We start from the raw sequence: 19,243 nt of genomic DNA, 5'->3' as shown, positions 1-19,243 counted from the left end.
TTTATTTTCCAAAGATAACCACCACAATACAACACATCATAAATGCTCTTAAAAGGTAACACTGGCACTCTGCCATCAGGTGGTGAAGTGTAGATCCCTTGTTGAATTTGAGTGGCCTCTGATTCTTTCAATCAAGAGAGTATGATGCTCTGTGTCTTTTAAGGCTAGGTCATAAAAATGCCATGTACTCCTGCCTTGCTCTTTTGATATACTCTTAGAATTTAGCCACCATATATTGAGTAAGTCAGCCACTTGGCAAGGAAGCCCAACAACCACATAAGGTGACATGTAAGTATTCTAGACCTGAGCTCTAGATGAAGTCATAACTGACAGCCAGCATCGATCTCCGGATATGTTAGCAATTATTCAGATGATTCCAGCCTCCAATGATCAAGTTACCCGAGTCATTAAACCATTCCAACCTACATGTTTGAAGCCAAGTCAAGCTATGCTTGCCAATCTCTGCCCAAAGTACAAATTTATAAGTAAACTAAATGCTGATGTTTACAGGTGATTTGTTACACAGAAATAGGTAAGTGGAAGGGGGCCTGGGTGACTCAGTTGGTTAAGAGTCCGACTCTTAGTTTCAGCTCAGGTCATGATCTCACAGTTTGTGAGTCTGAACCCTGCATCAGGCTCCATGCTGCCAGTACAGAGCCTGCTTGGTATTCTCTCTCTCCTTTTCTCTCTGCCCCTCCCCTCCTGGCACTCTCTCTCTCCCCAAAATAAATAAATGAACAAACTTAAAAAAATAAAAAGAGGGGCGCCTGGGTGGCTTAGTTGGTTAAGCATCCGACTTTTGCTTAGGTCATGATCTCACGGTTCGTGGGTTCGAGCCCCGCGTCGGGCTCTGTGCTGACTGCCAGCTCAGAGCCTGGAGCCTGTTTCAGTCTGTGACTCCCTGTCTCTCTGACCCTCCCCTGCTCATGCTCGCTCTCTCTCTCTCTCTCTCTCCCCTAGAGATAAATAAAACATTAAAAAAATTAAAAAAATAATAATAAAAAAAATAAATAAAAAAAGAAAAAGAAAAAGATAACTGGAACAATATACTAAATTCAGCTAAATTCAATCTGCTAAATTTAGTTAATACTAAATTACTAACTTTTAGTTGACAATATACATGCTGAATGAAGTTAAGGATGAGGAATACAAATAACTGCAACTTACTTTGAAGAGCATCAAAACAATAAGACAAGTTAACAGATCGGATCAAAGCAAAATGTTAAGTGTGGAATTACATTTATATTTCATATCTGTTCAGTTTAAATATTTTCCTAATAAAATAATAAAAGTGAAACAGAAGCATTTTCATACAAATAGAACTAAAAGATTTTTTTGGCCAACAGACTTGCACTTCAAAATACTTTAAATTCTTTAAGTAGAAGGAATATAACACAAGATAGGAACCTGGGTCTACATAAAGAAATCTACACAAAGAAAAATGAAAATGTAAACATGAGCATAAATATAAGAAACTGTTGATAAATTTGGTTTAATAACTAGGCTTAAACTTAAGTTTAAATTTAAAATTTAAAAGTTCTTTACAAAACAACTGGCTGTTTTAAGAAATAAGTACAAATAAGACTGTGGAGTTTATAAATTATATAGAAGTGAAATATAAGACTATAATACCAAAAAGGATGATAAAAGGTAAACAAACTTAATCTGTATTAGAATTCTCACAATATTTTCTTAAGAGGTATATTTCTGAAGGCAGAAATATAAAATATAATAAGGGACATATTGGAAGTATTAGCACAACCACTGGGGTGGAGGAATAAGGTATAAGCTAATAGTGAAATCAAACAGACTTCTATAGAAACGCTCAATCCAAAAGAAAACAGGAAAGGGAAAAATAAAAGTATAGATGGGACAAAGAGAAAACAAATAGTAACTTCAGTCTTAAACCCAACCATATAATTACAATAAATGTAAATGGAGTGAACACTAAGAAAGCAAGAAACTGCAAAAAAAAATCAATCAAAAAGCAAGATGCAACTGTAACTATTTAAAAAGCATTATACATAATGACAAAGAAATTGCAAAAAATATGCAAACATGAATCAAAACAAAGGAAGAGTGGTTCTACTAATACTAGATAAAGTAGACTTCAGGAGAAGGAACATTAGCAGAGAAACATAGAGAAATTTCAAAACAGTGAAGAATCAATTCATGAAAGAGACCTAGCAGTCCTCACCTAATAGCAGAGATTCAAAATGTGTGAGGCAAAAATGGACAGACCTGGAAGAAAAGATGGCCGGTTCACAATTATACTTTCTTCCTCTCTTGGTAATTAATAAAATTATTAACAAAAAAATCAGTAATGGCACAGAGGAAAAACATATATCTAATAAAGAATTTGTATCCTGAAAAGAATGACCAAAGTATTTGGATACTCACAAAGATACATATGTGGCCAATAAACATACAAAATCTCAAAATCATTCATCATCAGGCAAATGTAAAAACCATGACACTTCAAATCACTTGAGTATGAAAATTATTTTTTAAAAATAACAAGATAACAAGTATTAGTAAAGATGTAGAGAAACTGGAACTTTGTGATTGCTGGTAGGAATGTAAAATGGGTACAGCCACTGTGGAAAATGTATGTTGGTTCCTCAAAAATATTATCAATTACCACATGATCCAACAATATCATTCCTCAGTATATACCTAAGAACTAAAAACGCCAAGAACTGAAAGCAAGGACTTGAAGAAATATTTGTACACCCATATTCACAGCAGCAGTATTCGTAACAGCCAAAAGGAGGAAGCAACCCAAGTGTCCAGAGAATGAATGGTTGAACAAAATGTGGTATTTTTACATACAATGAAATACTATCTGATACATGCTATAACATGAGTGAGCCTTGAATAGATCACATTAAGTGATACAAGCCAGAAGCAAAAGGGCAGATATTGTATGATTACACTTGACATAAGTAGCTAGAATAGTCAAATTCTTAAAGATAGAAAGTAGAGGGGCGCCTGGGTGGCTTAGTCGGTTAAGCATCCGACTTTCGTTTAGGTCATGATCTCGCGGTTCGTGGATTCGAGCCCCACATCGGGCTCTGTGCTGACTGCCAGCTCAGAGCCTAGAGCCTGTTTCAGTCTGTGACTCCCTCTCTCTCTGACTCTCCCCTGCTCATGCTGTCTCTGTCTCTCTCTCTCTCTCTCCTAGAAATAAATAAAACATTAAAAATTTAAAAAAAAAAGAAAGTAGAATGGTGGTCACTGAAGGCTGGAGGGAAGAAGATAACAGAAGCAGGGGAGTGTTACTGTTTTGTATACAGAATCTGAGTTTAGGACAATGAAATAGTTTCAGAGTAAGAGTGATGACTGCACAACAACATGAATGTACTTTATGCCACTGAACTGTACACTTAAAAATGGTTAAAGTGATGAACTTTATTTTATGTATATTTTACTATGAAAAAAAGAAACAATTTGACACCACCACACACCCATCAGAATGTCTGAAATTTGAGAATATCAAATGCTAAATGCAAAGAACAATTTGGAAAATAATTCCTTATAAGTCTGAACATAAACCTGTCATGTGATCTAGTAATTCCAATTTAAGATTTTACCCTGGGGAAATGAAAACATGTTCACACAAAGACACAAAGTGTACCTTTATTCACAACATTCTAATGCTGGAAAATATCTAAATGTTCACAAAAAAAAAAAAGAATAAGCAAACTGATATAGCCATACTGTAAAAAAAAAAAAAAAAAAAAAAAAGTGATAAATACAAAGTGGAGAGATCTCAAATATTTGCTACCACTTATATGCAATTCTAAAAGAGGCAAAACTAATATGCAGAACAGTGGTTTCCTGGAGCCAAGAGGGAGAAATGACTACTACAAAGGAACATTTTTGGGGAGTAATTCATATGCTCTAGTTCTTAACTGTGGTAGCAGTTATAAGATATATATGCACCAGAATACATCAAACTGTACATTTAAAAAATGGGTATACTTTACTGGATATAAATTATACTTCAATAAACTTTATTTTTTTTTTTAGTTTATGAAAACAATATATAAAAAGGTGACATTTAAAACAATTTTTTTAATTCTTTTTATTTATTTCTGAGAGAGAGACAGCATGAGCAAGGGGGGGTCAGAGAGAGCGAGAGAGAGATACAGAATCTGAAACAGGCTCCAGGCTCTGAGCTAGCTGTCAGCACAGAGCCCAATGTGGGGCTCGAACCGTGAGATCATGACTGAGCCAAAGTTGGACGCTTAACCGACTGAGCCACCTAGGCACCCCAAAAAGGTACCATTTTAAATCTGTGAAGAAAAGATCTAGAGAATTGTCTACCCAAGTGGAAAAAAGTAAGGTAAATATTTGTACACAATATCCAAGGACATGCAATCCAGATTTAAATCTAAACAAAACCATGTGCAAAAAATTAACTCAAAACAGATGATAGACTTAAATATAGAGCTAAAATTACAAAACTCTTAGAAGAAAATAGGCATAAATATTTGTAACTTTTAGATTAGGCAATAGTTTCTTAAATAATAAATAACAACACCAAAGACAACAAATTAAAATTCATAAATTGGACTTCACTAAAATTTAAAACTCGGGTTTTTCAAGGGAACAATCATGAAAGCGAAAGAAAACCTACAGAATCTGGAGAAATATTTGAAAATCATCTATCTGATATGAGACTTGCATCCAAAACATAAAGAATGCTTAAAACCCAACAATGGAAAGGGGCACCTGGGTGGCTCAGTCAGTTAAGAGGCTGACTCCTGATTTCGGCTCAGGTCATGATAATCACATTTTGTGAGATCCAGCCCCACATGGGGCTCTGAGCTTAACAGCACGGAGCCTGCTTGGGATTTTCTCTCTCCCTCTCTCTGCCAGTCCCCCACTCTAGAAAACAGAAGCTCAAAAAAAAAAAAAGTCTCAATTAAAAAATAGCAAAGGATTTGTGTAGATCCTCTCCAAAGAGGGCCAATCAGTACATAAAATGTTTCTATCATCATTAGTCATTAAACAAATGCAAATCAAAACCACTAAGAGATACCTTCACACCCATAAAAATTAGTAAAATAAAGAGACAGTGAACTTTGGCATGTAAGTAATGCTATCAGAAAGAACCTGCATATACTGCTGATTCAACTGTAAAATGGTTCAGCCACTCTGGAGGATTTTGGCAACTTAAAATTTTAAACACAAATACCCTATGACCTAGCAGTTTCACTTCTAAATATACACTGAAGAGAGCTGAATACGTATGTCCACACAAAAGCTTGTATATGAATGTGCATGGCAACTTGGTTCATAATAGCCAAAAAGCAGAAACAATCCAAATAGTTATCAACTAATTGAATAAACAGCGTATATGTTCACAGCATATTATTCAGACACAAAAAAAGAATGAAGTGCTGTTATATACTACATGAGTGAATCCTGAAAATACAATACTATGTAAAAGAAGCCATACACTAAAGGGCATATATTTTATGATTCCATGTACATGAAATGTTTAGAATAGGCAAATTCATACAGAAAGAAAGCAGATTAGTGGCTGCCAAAGGCTGGAAGACAGGAGAATAGGGAATGACTACTAACAGGTACAGAATTTATTTCTGGGATAATAAAAAGGTTCTAAAATTAGTGCTGGTGGTTGCACAACTGAATATACTAAAACCCAATATACTACATACAAAACTGAATTATATGCTTTAAAAGGGCGAAATGTATGGTATATTAATTATATCTCAATAAAGTTTGAAATTATATATATGGTGTGATTTTTTTAAAGAAACCTCTCAGAAAAGGAAAAAACTCCATGTATCTATAATTTTACAAGTATATTTGTTTGGTATTCGCCAGGCAATTTTATGTTTTCACACTTACATTTAACAGCTGTTATGTTTTAGAATAAGAAGAAACTTTCACTTATTTTTATACTTACTTAAAACTATACACTTATCTACCTGCATTGACTCACTCTCAAAAATTCTACACACCGATATTTAAGGGGGCGACGGGACAACCAATGAGGAAATACAAGAGGCTCTCTAGAAATACAGAAATGTTAGAATTCTTGGTTTTATGATTTATGAGAATAACCTAATCCAATATTTGAAATTGAGATTACTGCAAATATAGGTTGTATAATCTATTATATATAGGAGTAGGTAGGAGTAAAACTCTGGTATCACAATCCCTGTGTACTGGAAAAGAACTGAACTCTCTAAAATGGCATTTAGCCTTCCCCTCCCTCTGGGTTCTGTGAACAGTTAAGAAATTATATATTATGCTTATTTACCTACCTGAATAACTACAAAATGTATATTCATGATTGGCCAATACTAAAATGCTATTTTCCCCCCAATAAGTTACCTTTACTTAAGTGCTTTATTATGTGGGTTAAGAGTAGATGAAGAGTCATCTACGGAAATCTTTTAGAAATTCTAAATTACCAGATTTATCTCAATTTCCTGGCTTTAAATATAAATCACATATTCTGGTCAACAAATCTATGATTTGAAAATAGAATCAAATGTGCCACACAGTCCCAATGACTTAGTATTGTGAAATTTTCCTCCAGGTTTTTTCTGCACTAGTTCATTTGAGTTCAATCGTACATAGTGTCTAACCTAAAATTAAACCTAGAATTATGCTAGCTTTCAGCCTGTTTTATGTACACACACACAAAAAATGATGTAGAGTACAAGATACTGAAGTAAATAAAGGTTGGTGGGTTTTCCTTGAAATAATCATGATCATATACTTTCATATTTATTGTATTTCATTTACCTACCAAATGTGGCACCTAAACTCATAAATATCTGGCGTGCCTGGGTGGCTTAGTCGGTTAAGCATGCGGCTCTTGATTTCAGCTCAAATCACGATCTCACAGTTCACGATAGAGCCCCCCATTGGGCTCTGTGCTAACAATGCAGACCCTGCTTGGGATTCTCTCTCTCACTCTCTCTACCCCTTCCTCAGCCTGCACGAGCTCTCACTCTCACTCTCTCTCAAAATAAATACAATAAACTTAAAAAAAATAAACTCATAAAATCTGATTCAAGGATAACAAAAGACCACTGGCTTCTAATTTAACTTCACAGTGCTTTTAGGGGAGCCTGGGTGGCTTAGTCGGCTGAGCATCCGACTTTCGCTTAGGTCATGATCTCACGTTTCGTGGGTTCCAGCCCCGCGTCGGGCTCTGTGCTGACTGACAGCTCAGAGCCTGGAGCCTATTTCAGAGTCTGTGACTCCCTCTCTCTCTGACTCTCCCCTGCTCACGCTGTCTCTCTCTCTCTCTCTCCTAGAAATAAATAAAAAATATATATATAAAATTTTTTTTTAAAAAAAGTGCTTTTAAGAACACTTACCACAAATAATTTTAAGTGAACTACACTACATCTGTTAAAAGATAATTGTTCTAAAGACTATAGTTGAAGGACATAAAAAGCAAAAATTGAAGATGTTTAATGTTCTACTAATATCTAGTAAAATCACTCAAAGTGGCCTAATTATATTCTTTTGAGCAGTTACCAACTGCAGTAGTATTTTTAGATCAATCATACATGAACATTCATTCATTCACCCAGCACAAATGCCTGAAATTATACATTAAAAAAAGGGGGGGGGGCATTTGGCTGGTTCAGTTGGTGGAGCATGCGACTATCACAGGGTTGTAAATCTGAGCCCCACGAAGGGTGTAGAGATTACCAAAAAAAAAAAAAAAAAATCTTTAAATAAATAAAACTAATTAAAATAAAATAGAGACGGAACCATTTACTTTCTCATGGAATCATCAAGTCAGGAGTAAAGAATTTATTTAATTTAGATTTAGATTAGATTAAGCTTAGATTATGTACCTGATCGGGAAAAGCAGGATTCAAAAACAGCATAATACAAGAAAACACTAAAACCAATGAGTGCAAGGAAAGTCTCAGGGAAGGCTTCCCAGAGTAATATTTAGGTATATTTAGCAATATTCCCTGAGAACTAAAGGACAGGTGAAATTTGTTGGCTATATTCCAGGAAAATTGAAATCCACTGGCAAAGAGTTTGACACTAGAAAGAGGTTACAGAGCTCAAAAAACTGAAAAGTCCAGTGTTGTTAGATGGCTCTGAACAAAGGGGATTATGGAGAAAGATATGGCTGAGGAGGAGAAAGAATCTAGATTATGCAGGATTTCGTAGACAAATAAAGGATTCTGAATTTATTCTAAAAGCAACGAAAAGCCAAAGAAGAATTTTAAATAGAAAGTAACAAGGTCTGATTTACATTTTAATGTTTATTTATTATTTATTTTTTTATTTTTGGGAGACAGAGAGAGCGCGAGCAGGGGAGGGTCAGAGAGAGAGGGAGACAGAGAATCCAAAGACAGCTAGTGGTGAGCACAGAGGCCAATGCGGGGCTCGAACCCACAAACTGTGAGATCATGACCTGAGCTGAAGTCAGACGCTTAACCGACTGAGCCACCCAGGCTCCCCTTGACTTACGTTTTTAAACAATCACTTGAAAAGCCAGGATTGTTATTTGTTCATAATAATCCAAAAGAGTCATAAACTATTAGAAACGATGGAATTCATCCAAGTTGATGGTTACAAACTCAATACCAGGAATGACTAAATGAAATAAAAAAAGATGCTATTTGCAATGCCAAAAATAATAACAAACAAATACCTAGGGATAAATGTAATAAAGTATGCCTAAAAGACTTTTATGAAGAAATTGCAAAATACATAAGAATCAAATAAATAGCAAGATAAACCACGTCAATTCTCAGCTTATGTATTTAATGCTATTCCAAATAGTATCCCCAAAGGAATTTGACAAAATGGTTTTAAATTCTAAAAGAGTAAAAGTTAAGAGTCAAGAAAGTTCTGAAAATTAATAAAGGGGAGGCCTGGACTCCCATATTCCAAAGCTTAATACAGAGCTACGTGAAATAAAACAATGTAGTACTGGTGTTTATAAAAGACAAAAAGCTTAAAAAAAAAAACAAAACTAAAATCAAACCCAAGCACATGACAGATGACAGTAGAAAAATAATGGAGAATCAATACTTAATGTTACAATTAACTGATCATATTCATATGAAAAAAATTGATTCCTAACTCCTTCCCACATGGGACCTAAATGCAAAAAAAACAAACAATAATATAAATCTATCAACTATTAGCAGACAACATAAAAGATGGTTTCTTGAATAAAAAAATACAAATCATAAAGGAAAAGGCTCATGATTTTGACATCAAAAGTTGAGATTCTATACCACATGAGAGAATATCACAATGGGCAATAAGTAGTAATTTTATTCTTACTCTGATAACTTTCATGGCTGCACTGTGAAGTAAGAAGGCTGAATAAGATGATCATCAAGGTTGCTTACAATATTAATGTTGTACGATAATGTCTCATTCTTTCTATAACATTTAATTCATAAGATATTTAAAACATCCCAAAAATAATAAAGTTCATATCCATTTACCCACAATCCAGAATTAATAATCAAGAAAACACAAATTAAAATGAAGTATCATTTGGCATCCATCAAATTTGAAAAAATTTTAAAATGTGACAATCCAAAGTATGGGCTAGGATGCTGGAAAATGAACTGTACGTATACTGCTGATGAAGTATATACTGGTGTAATGATTTTAATGAAGAATTAGTAATACATAGTAAAGTTAAAGTTATTCACAACCTATTCAGGCAGTTTCACTTCAATGAATTTTTCCAAACACCTACACCAAAAAAAAAAAAAAAAAAAAAGGCATAAAAACAATCACTCCAACATTATTTATATAATAGGAGAAAAGGAAATAACTCAAAATATCCATCAATGTTGATATACATACATTTTATACATCCATACAACGGAGTACCAAACAGTAAACTGAATAAAGTAGACCTACATGCAGCAACATACAGATCTCAAAAAACGCTAAGTATTGTTTTAAAAGGAATCTGATGAAAGATTATGTACAATACAGTACCATTTTCTAAAAATTAAAGCATAAAACACTGTATCACTTATAGATACATATACATGAATAAAGTAAAAGTAAATACAAGAATATGAAGTATACTCAAGAACCTCAGGATAGTTATTACCTTAAGTAGAGAGACGGTAACAGGGCTGGGAAAGACTGGGAGGATGTTGCTGTAAATGAATACCTAAGACTGCATTTACTTCCCAAAGAATATCAAAAGTGGTAGAATTTATAGTTCTAGATGGTGTGTGAATATTTGCTTTATTATTTACTGTAAGTTTTAAATACTTTATAAACTGAACATTACCTTAGAGATAATCTAACCTACCCTACTTACTTTATTAAAGGAAAGATATCAAAATATAAAATACTATTGTAGTCACAGCAATTTTAAACATGTCTAAATTAGCACTTTGGGGAATTAAATCTTGATCACTTAAAAGAAAGAAACTTGTAGGCTACAGTGATCAGCCTTAATTTCTCAACATCTGATGTCAGCTAGAAATATGAGGAACACAAACACACCCCTCCTAGGAAACCCTTGCAAATACAGGACAGGCATCAACAGTAAACTGTAGTATAGACAAGTCTTTGGTCCATTGTCCAGGCTGACCCCTAGTCCTCCTATCTCTGCTTTAAAATTATTTAAAGTTCTGAAGCCTAGAGGATTTTGTTCCTGATTATACGTAGTTCATCAGCCCATAGCAGACATCCAAAAGTAGTTCTAAACTAAAGAGAAAGCAGTTCACTCACCAATCACTTACAAATACATAAAACTGCATGTTTTAAAATGTTTATTCTTCTCATAGAATCTTTAATTCGGAGCAAAGAAATTATTTAATTTCAGTTGAGGTAAGTGACTTACCTATTCTCCAGTTGAGATTCACCTATTTTTTTTTTAATATTTTTTTATTTATTTCTAGGAGAGAGAAAGAGAGACAGCGTGAGCAGGGGAAGGTCAGAGAGAGGGAGACACAGACTTTGAAACAGGCTCCAGGCTCCGAGGTGGCAGTCAGCACAGAGCCCGACACGGGGCTCGAACCCACGAACTGCGAGATCATGACCTAAGCGAAAGTCGGACACCTAACCGACTAAGCCACCCAGGTGCCCCAGAGATTCACCTATTTTTAAGTTCACCCCTCCTTGTCTTCCATCTAGCCCAAAAGATGGAAGAGAAATTTTAGGCTGAGTTAACTGACTCCCTACTGAGGTAAATGACACCTTAAGACCTTCTTTTTTCATTTTGAAGATATGAAATATAGTACACTAGGCAATAATGAAATTTAAATATACAATACCTGAAATGCAGAAATCTAGTTGTATGTGTATGTAGGACTTAAGTTAGCTCAGTTGTTTTTTTTTTTAAACATATTCTAAGAGTTCTCATTTCAACACTATAGTCTCTTTAAGCACTTCCATTCTGTCAAATACAATATATCCCTACCTTAGCTATAAAACTTTATCGATTTAATTTTCTATTTTCCTTTTCTGTTCTTTAAACATGTTTAATGTGCCCTAGTCCATTTTGGGTTGATAAAACAAAGATACCACAGACTGAGTGGGTGGCTTGTAAACAGAAATTTCTCACATTTCTGTTGTCTAAGAAGCCCAACATGAAGGTGCTGGCAGGTTCGATGTCTGGCAAGAACTAGATTCCTGATTTACAGACAGCTGTCTTCCGACTGGGTCTTCATATGGAAGAAAAGGCAAGAGAACTTGAAATCTTTTGTAAGGCACTTTTATAAGGCACCCCACTGGTGAGCGCTCTACTCTCTAATCACCTCCAGAAGACCCCAGCTCCTAATGCCATTACATTGGGTGTTACAATTCCAACATAGGAATTTTGGGAGGACATAAACATTTAGTCTATAGCAATATGTCACAGACATAACAAAATGTGTAAAAAATTGAATATAAATGAAGCAGCTTAAGTAACTTGGGAAACTTTTCATTTTTTTAAGCTCTAAATTTAGAATTTCTTAAACAGCATAGTTTCTACAACCTATACTCAATATGATGCATTGCCAGCTCACTTCAGAAAACAAGAAATGTGTTGCCCAATTACTCTCTGTGTGAAATGGGATTTGTCAATTAGTATAGATGTCACATAAAACAGGTGCTCAAAAAACGTATTTGTTTAACTCCCAAAATAAAAACTTTAAATATTTAGCAAAGGTAAGTATTTAATTATCTTATTTATGGCACACTATAATGTTATCAATATTGGCACATATACACACAAAGGCACAATAAATAGAATCCCTAAGAAAAAAATACTAAAGTAATTAACAAGCTGGAAATAACCATATGTCTCCCTATGACCCATTAGCTTTATGTAGAAAAAACCGCTGGGCATTCCATCCTTTCCCTTTCAGAGTATGCTTTACATCTGATAAGACAAAGAATCTGTTGGTACTATGAAGAAATTCCTGTAGTGGTATCTACAGTGTTAGAAGTATCATCTGAGAAGAAAATAACACCAGTTTTAAAGATGAAGCAAGGAAGTGACAAAATGTGACATTTGTTCAATTTGAATGGTACATATATGCTTGTTATGATATTCTCCATGCTGTTTGTGTATTTAATTGGGGGGGGGGGGGATTCAGAATTTATTCTGAATCACAAAGAATTTAAAAGTAAATGGGTTAGGACAGTGGTTACAGTCCACAAAAGAAATGCTAAGACTACCTCTCACATTCAAGAATAGAACTCTGTTAGAAGCTTGAAATGGATAAGGGTATCCCCTTTGATATAAGGAGACAGAAGTCATTACATTAAGAACAAACAGCTACAAGCCTATATACCACAAAGAAACCTAACCTCAACTGACCTCAGAAGGGTACTCTTTGTCACACAGTGAACTGTTAAGAATTACCTCATTAAGCTCCATTCTGCCCACCCAAGAGTCATTTAAGGAACATTTTATCCTACTCGTATAGTTAAGTGTTCAGGGCTCATATGCTACCTTCATGTTTTTATTTATAGCAGAGATGCTGACTTTAATAAAGTCTTACATAGGATTCCTTCCCATGATCTACATGTGATGCCTTATAGATTCCTAAGACTTCCTAGGATTGAACCTCTCGAACAATCTTATCCAACAGAATCTATGTCTCCAAAACCTCTTTGCCCCTGCGGTCAATCTTATGATTTTCTTGCCATTTGTCAAATTAACAGGAGAGATCAAAAGTAAAACAAATTACAGAAGGTGTTTGACTATGGATTAATAATACTGAAATGGCACTAATTATTAAGATTTATTATTTTAAATGTAGTTAACAAATGTAAAATAAATTCAGACACTAAATATTTTCCAAAATAATACTTCTATGAAAAGGTTAAACATGTTAATAGAGAATAGCATGAAAATATACCAAGGTTCCAATCACCTATTTAATATTAACCAATTTGTTTTTTAGGTCAAATCACTAAATCTCATAAGGCCACTTTATTATTCCACTTATCTGAGAGTGTTCACATTTGAAGAACAATCCTTTCTTTGAAACAGACAAAGCAAGTATCACCTTCACTTGAAAGAAGTTAAAAAAAAACAAAGCTTTAAAAGATAAATGACGGGCACTTGGGTGGCTCAGTAGGTTAAGCATCCGCTTCTAAGCATCTGACTTCAGCTCAGGTCATGATCTCATGGTTCCTGAGTTCGAGCCCCGCATCGGGCTCTGTGCTGACAGCTCAGAGCCTGGAGCCTGTTTCGGATTCTGTGTCTCCCTCTCTCTATCTGCCCATTCCCCACTTGTGCTCTGTGTCTCTCTGTCTCAAAAATAAACAAACTATTAAAAAAAAAGATAAATGACCTGCTCATGACCAACTAGGAAGCTAGATGGGAAGGATGAACCCATAATCTTCTGACACCAAAATTAGTGCTTCTTCTTCCACAGGAGTGATTCTTGGTGGCTTTTGTTCACTGAACTTGCTGAGACTCTGAAACACTTAAAATTTTATATATAATTTTAAGGAGTGCACAGTCATGAAGCTTAGAATCAGTTAACAACTGTCAGCTAAATCTACATACAAACGACAATATTCCAAAAAGAGGTACTAGCTTTATTTCATTCACAGATTGACCTTAAACTTAAAATCTTCTTTTTGACTTATCATCCACAATGATACTGACTTGCTAAAGATAATTTAGATCAAAGCACACTATATGTGACTTTTCTCAGGTTAAATGAAAGTTGACAAAAGCCTTACTATATATTATTTCATTTAAAAAATTACACAGCATCTTTAAGTATTTTAAACATCTGTTTTTTAGACACAGAATGTTTGTAGATTACTATGTTTGTAGATTAATACTATTTCTACTTACTGTAATTATACTTGACTTCCTTTATTAGAGAAAAGCGCCATTTCCTGGACTGTTATGGTCAGAAAAGGCCCACTGATGGCATCTTGTGAAGTCTGCCTTCTAATAATAGTGTCAAAAACACTCAAATGGAAGGTAAGTGGGTAATCACAAACTACTCCTCCCAAAACGTAGGAAGGAACATGTGTCATAGGGCATAGAGTCCTGAACTCTAGTCCAGAGACTCAGACTGTGGTTCTGGGTGACTTTAAGACAATCTGTTTAAAGCTTTGCACTTCAATTTCTTCATGTGTAAAATTAATGGAGTAACTGACCTCAAGAATAGTCTAAAAGTCCTATAAATCTAGGGGCGCCTGGGTGGCTCAGTTGGTTAAGCCAATCAGGTCACGATCTCACAGTTCGAGGGTTCAAGCCCTATATCAGGCTCTGTGCTGAGAGCTCAGAGCCTAGAGCCTGCTGCTTCAGATTCTGTGTCTCCCTCTCTCTCTGACCCTCCCCAGCTTATACTCGGTCTCTCTCTTTCTCTCTCTCTCTCAAAAATAAACATTAAAATAATAATAAAATAAAACTCCTATAAATCTAGAAGACAGAATGATAATCACCTAAGAAAATATCAAAGTATTTATAGGAAACTGTCAAAGTAAAAAAAAAAAATCTTTTTAAATGCATCCCCATTCACACAAACACAAACACACTACATGCCAGATCTTGGGTGATGGAGTAGTACCAGGATATAAGGATCTGAAGTCTCTCATATATGCCAAATAGTTGTAGAAAGGGGTAAAAATAATATTCTTCAGAATAGCAGCTGCGGGTGGAAAGTGTTGAGTCCAACAGAACTGTCCTAACAGAAGAGCACAGAAGAATGAGGCTCCATTATGTGATAACATTTCCCAAAAAATGGTGTTACATGGACAAAGTAACTAGACTATAAGCCTCCAAAAGACAGAGACGTGATTTTTGTCTTTGTATCCCTTACACCTAACCCAGCCCATCATAGTAGTTACCCAATAAATGTTAACTATTTACTAATTCATAACTAATTCATCTATACTGAAGTATTGATAGTAAACTTTCTGGTAAACACTAGTAGGAGTCCTTGCCCTTAAAGAGTGAGTTCACAGGTAGTGAGAATGTAAACAATGTAAAGGATAACATGCTATGAAGTCCACTGTATGTAAAGTGCTTTGAGACCAATCAGAAACACTGGGTAGGAAGACTTCAAATAATAATAGGCCCTTATTAAGGGCCTATTTGTTAGACATTTTACAAGCTTTAATCCTCATTAACAACTCTGAGTTAGTTTCACCATCCCATTTTACAGATGACAAAACTGCAGCTCACCAAGACTAAGTAACTTGCCAAGATCAGACAACTAGAGTGAGCCCTGAATTAAAAATGGGATCTAATTTCAAAGCTGTTTTCACTGTACATTCCGTAATGTCTTTGGATTTATCTTTACATTTGCACTGGGGGGCGGGGGGGGGAAGCCAAGGACTGTCAAAATCCATCAAAACTCTGTTATCCTACATTACCAATAAAAAGTGAAAATTTGTCTTCATTTATAAAAATAAGAAAACCAATTTTTTAACAGCTACATGTGTACTTAATATAAACTGTCTCTACATTCTGGCCAATACAAGTTTAGGTTTAAACAAAAATATGCAACATAACTGAAGAACATAAACCAGTAATCATTTAAGAAAATAAGCATTTTTAAGTATCATGTCAAGTGCTTGGGTTGAAAAATTTAGGTATGATTCATAGTTTTGGATTATTCCACTCACTGCTTATTCGAAACAGCAAATTATTTCAGATTTGTGGGGGAGAGGTTTGGATGTGAGAGAGAAGGGATAATTTTAAAAATGACCTAAAGTTTAAGAAATACAAATGATTAAACGTAAATGTCAAAGACACTGTAAGTAACCAATTAATCTTGTTAAATGAACTGGACAAGTGGGATGAGAATGTGTCTTCCTCACAATTCTAATAAATATACTTAAGAAAGTATGTAAGTCCTGAAAAAAATGTACAATTTAGGAGAGATAAAACAAAAACAGCTTACAAAACTCTGAAAAGGAATCAAAACACTAATTTTTATCTCTCTGTAAAGTTAAACTCCTCAGGAACTAGGCAATGTCTAAACAATTGTGTACACAATACTTAGCATACTAAAGCTAGTTAATAAATATTGACACAGTAAGACTTTCTTAGTTTCCAATTCTAATTTTGTAAATATAGGGTCATTATTTCTTAAATTTATTCCTTACTTTTGCAATCATGATTACTAGTTTCTTTAAAGGGCTTTTGGGTCACTCTTTAGCTTTATCAACACCATCACTAATACTGTATTCATTTCATTAAAAATGTGATATATAGCTCAGATTTACAAGCAAGATCTAATTCCAAAACTACTTCCACTATACATACCATGATAAAATTTTATTTTTATCTTCCTAAATTCTAAACTTTTTTACACGGTTAACACAATAATATTCCAAGAAAGAATGCTTACTAGTAGAGGTATTATTAAGTACACACTTCTCATTCCTCTTGTTATTCACTCAAGATTTATTGGTTATCTACAGTGACTTTGACAGGTAATTTTTGACAGTTGTACTTACAAACTTTAGGTTATTTCCATTTCAGGCCCTCTTCCTTCCCCTAGAATATTCTGGAATAATTTCCTGCTTCTTTCAATATTGCAAGCAATGGAATACTCCAAAATTATAGGTCATATCCATATTCTCATGATTTATCAATGATAACGCTGGACTGTAAATCCCATACTGCTATTAGCCAACATTTTCAACAGCACCCTAGCCATTTAATAAATATAATGCCAGACAGATTAGTAATGTTTCTATTTTAATATGCCCATAGGACATTTTTAAAAATTCAGAGACTAGATTATCTTTGAAGAATAAACTCAACGAGTGTCTGTGTTAAAATTATTTCTAACAATTTTATGAACTAAGGCATTTGCCACATTCAGTTCTGACTTTACCAACAAAACCTCCACGCCATGACGAAGAGTCCTTTCATTTTCTCAACTGAAAAGGGAAAGAAAATAAAAAATGCCAACTGTTTGCAGGTTTGCATTTAACAGAATCTCTGGCAAACCCGATAGATCAAGCTTAATTTGAAAAACCCAATAATTTTGGGCTTGATTTCCCTCTTCCCTCGCCCTCCCCGCCAGTCCACCCCCAAAATCCCGATCCACCAAAGCACACGTCTAAGCATTTTTCACTAACAGGGCAAAAACCTTGAAAAAAAAAAAAAGAGCTCCCCTTGGAAGGAAAAGGCCAGTCCTCAGTCCTATCCAGCCTGGGGCCCAGGCCTGCTTCTTAAGCTCCGCTCCAAGGAGGGCCAACTCTCGACACCCGCACGCCCCGCCCCGGGCCCGCTCGCGTCCCTTAAGGCGACAAAACCCTCCCTCAGGCCCTCAGCCAGGACTGACAGTTACGAGAGCGGCAGCGGCTGCTACCTACCAGAGGCCTACTTCTGGCACCGACCCCTCCAAACCACGCGCCCCCAACACTTGTCGCGTCGGGGTTTGGGAGAGTCCCTACCTTTGCCGAAGCCAGCCCTGCAGGGTGGCTTGGGCGACAGAGAAAACCAAGGGAAATGCGGCCCGGCCTCCCTGGCCCAGGCCCTGTCCTCGGCCACACTGACCTGTTGTCGCCCCCGCACCTGGGCTGTGGCCCTCGCAGCAGCGGCCGCCTCACTGGTCGTAGTCGCCTTCGCTCGCCGCCTCCGCCCGCCACCGCCTCGTTCCCTTTCGCTGCCGCCACCGCCGGGGCTCATGCGGGACCCGCGCTTCCTTCTCCGGAGACTTAGGCCGGGAAAGGGGGCACCGGGGCCGCAGAAAACCCCGCGCTCGTCGTCAGCCGCCGCTCCGCCGCTGCCTGTGCCCACTAGGGAGCTGCGGGGCCCGCCAAGTCGGGGCTAGACTGTGAGCTGCTCCGAGAGCGACCCCAAGAAGGAGCCGAAGGAGGCGCCGCTGTCCGCGGCCGTAATCGCTAGGTCCGCAGAGATGAAGCTCCAATCGGAGGCAGCAGCGAAAGGCGAGTGCCTGGGCTTACGGATGGCGAAGTGATTGCGAGGTGCGCAAGCGAGAGGAAGGCGGTATGTCGAAATTCTGGCGAAGGGGATTCAGGCTCTGTCGTCTCCTGCAGTCACCCCGAACCCAGCGCCACCATCTTGGGAAAAACGCGGATCTCGGGGCCGCAGCGCAAGCCGGGAGGACTAGCTGGGCGGGCCGAGTATCCCAGCAGGCAGCGCGCGCCGCCCAGGCGGGCGAGGGCTCGGGCCGGGACGAAGGGACGTGGTGCGGGGCCTGGGTGCGCGCGGGAGGACGCAGCGTTGTGCCCCGCCCCCTCTTGCCGGCTCCGCCTCCTTCCTGCTTGCCGTCGTCGCCAGCGCAGGGGCTGTTGGGAAGGGGAAGTTGCTCGCGGATCCCTGGAGTTCTACCAGGGTCGGTCGCCATCTTAGTACGGGTCAGAAAGAGTGATATTTCCTTTGAGCCACCGCTCTTTGTGGCCCCATGAAAGAAGCGGGTACACGCCGGAAACCTGCTGGCGTCCCCAGGAGTGTTGGAGAGCCCCCTGGTCTATCCAGGTCGAGAAACGTGCTAGGACTTGGACGCTCTCGATTTCTGTGGGAGACAAATCGGCTCTGAAAATCCGCCGGATGGGGGAGGGGTCTTTGATAGCTACCCGCCCCTCGGCCGGTCTGAAGCCTCCTGACATCAGGCTTTCGACCCCAACCCGATTCTGTCCAGAACTACCTTTGTAAACACTGCAGAGGTAGCCTAAGAGTGTGAGCCAGCATTCAGGGGACCAAGGTCATCTACTTAGGTCTCGGCAACACTTTGTCACTAGTTTACTAGAAGGTGAAAGTCTGTCTCGCAGTTTTGACATTCAGTAGGTT

General features: G+C 37.2%; 1 protein-coding gene across 3 annotated transcripts in view; it reads right to left on the bottom strand.

Annotated features, from left to right (window-relative positions):
• UBE3A (ubiquitin protein ligase E3A) overlaps positions 1–18,571 on the bottom strand; it is a 100,340-nt gene extending 81,769 nt beyond the window's left edge. For all 3 annotated transcript variants that reach the window (XM_039218638.1, XM_039218639.1, XM_039218640.1), the window contains exon 1: positions 17,987–18,571. The gene's annotated coding sequence lies outside the window, so the exon portion shown is untranslated. The remainder of the gene's footprint in view (positions 1–17,986) is intronic.
• Positions 18,572–19,243: the final 672 nt, after the last annotated feature.

This window comes from Hyaena hyaena, unplaced genomic scaffold (genome assembly GCF_003009895.1).
Source record: "Hyaena hyaena isolate Hyena2069 unplaced genomic scaffold, ASM300989v1 scaffold_771, whole genome shotgun sequence".
Taxonomy (NCBI): domain Eukaryota; kingdom Metazoa; phylum Chordata; class Mammalia; order Carnivora; family Hyaenidae; genus Hyaena; species Hyaena hyaena.
Note: the sequence above shows the minus strand (reverse complement) of the source record. Positions and strands in the feature narration are given on the sequence as shown.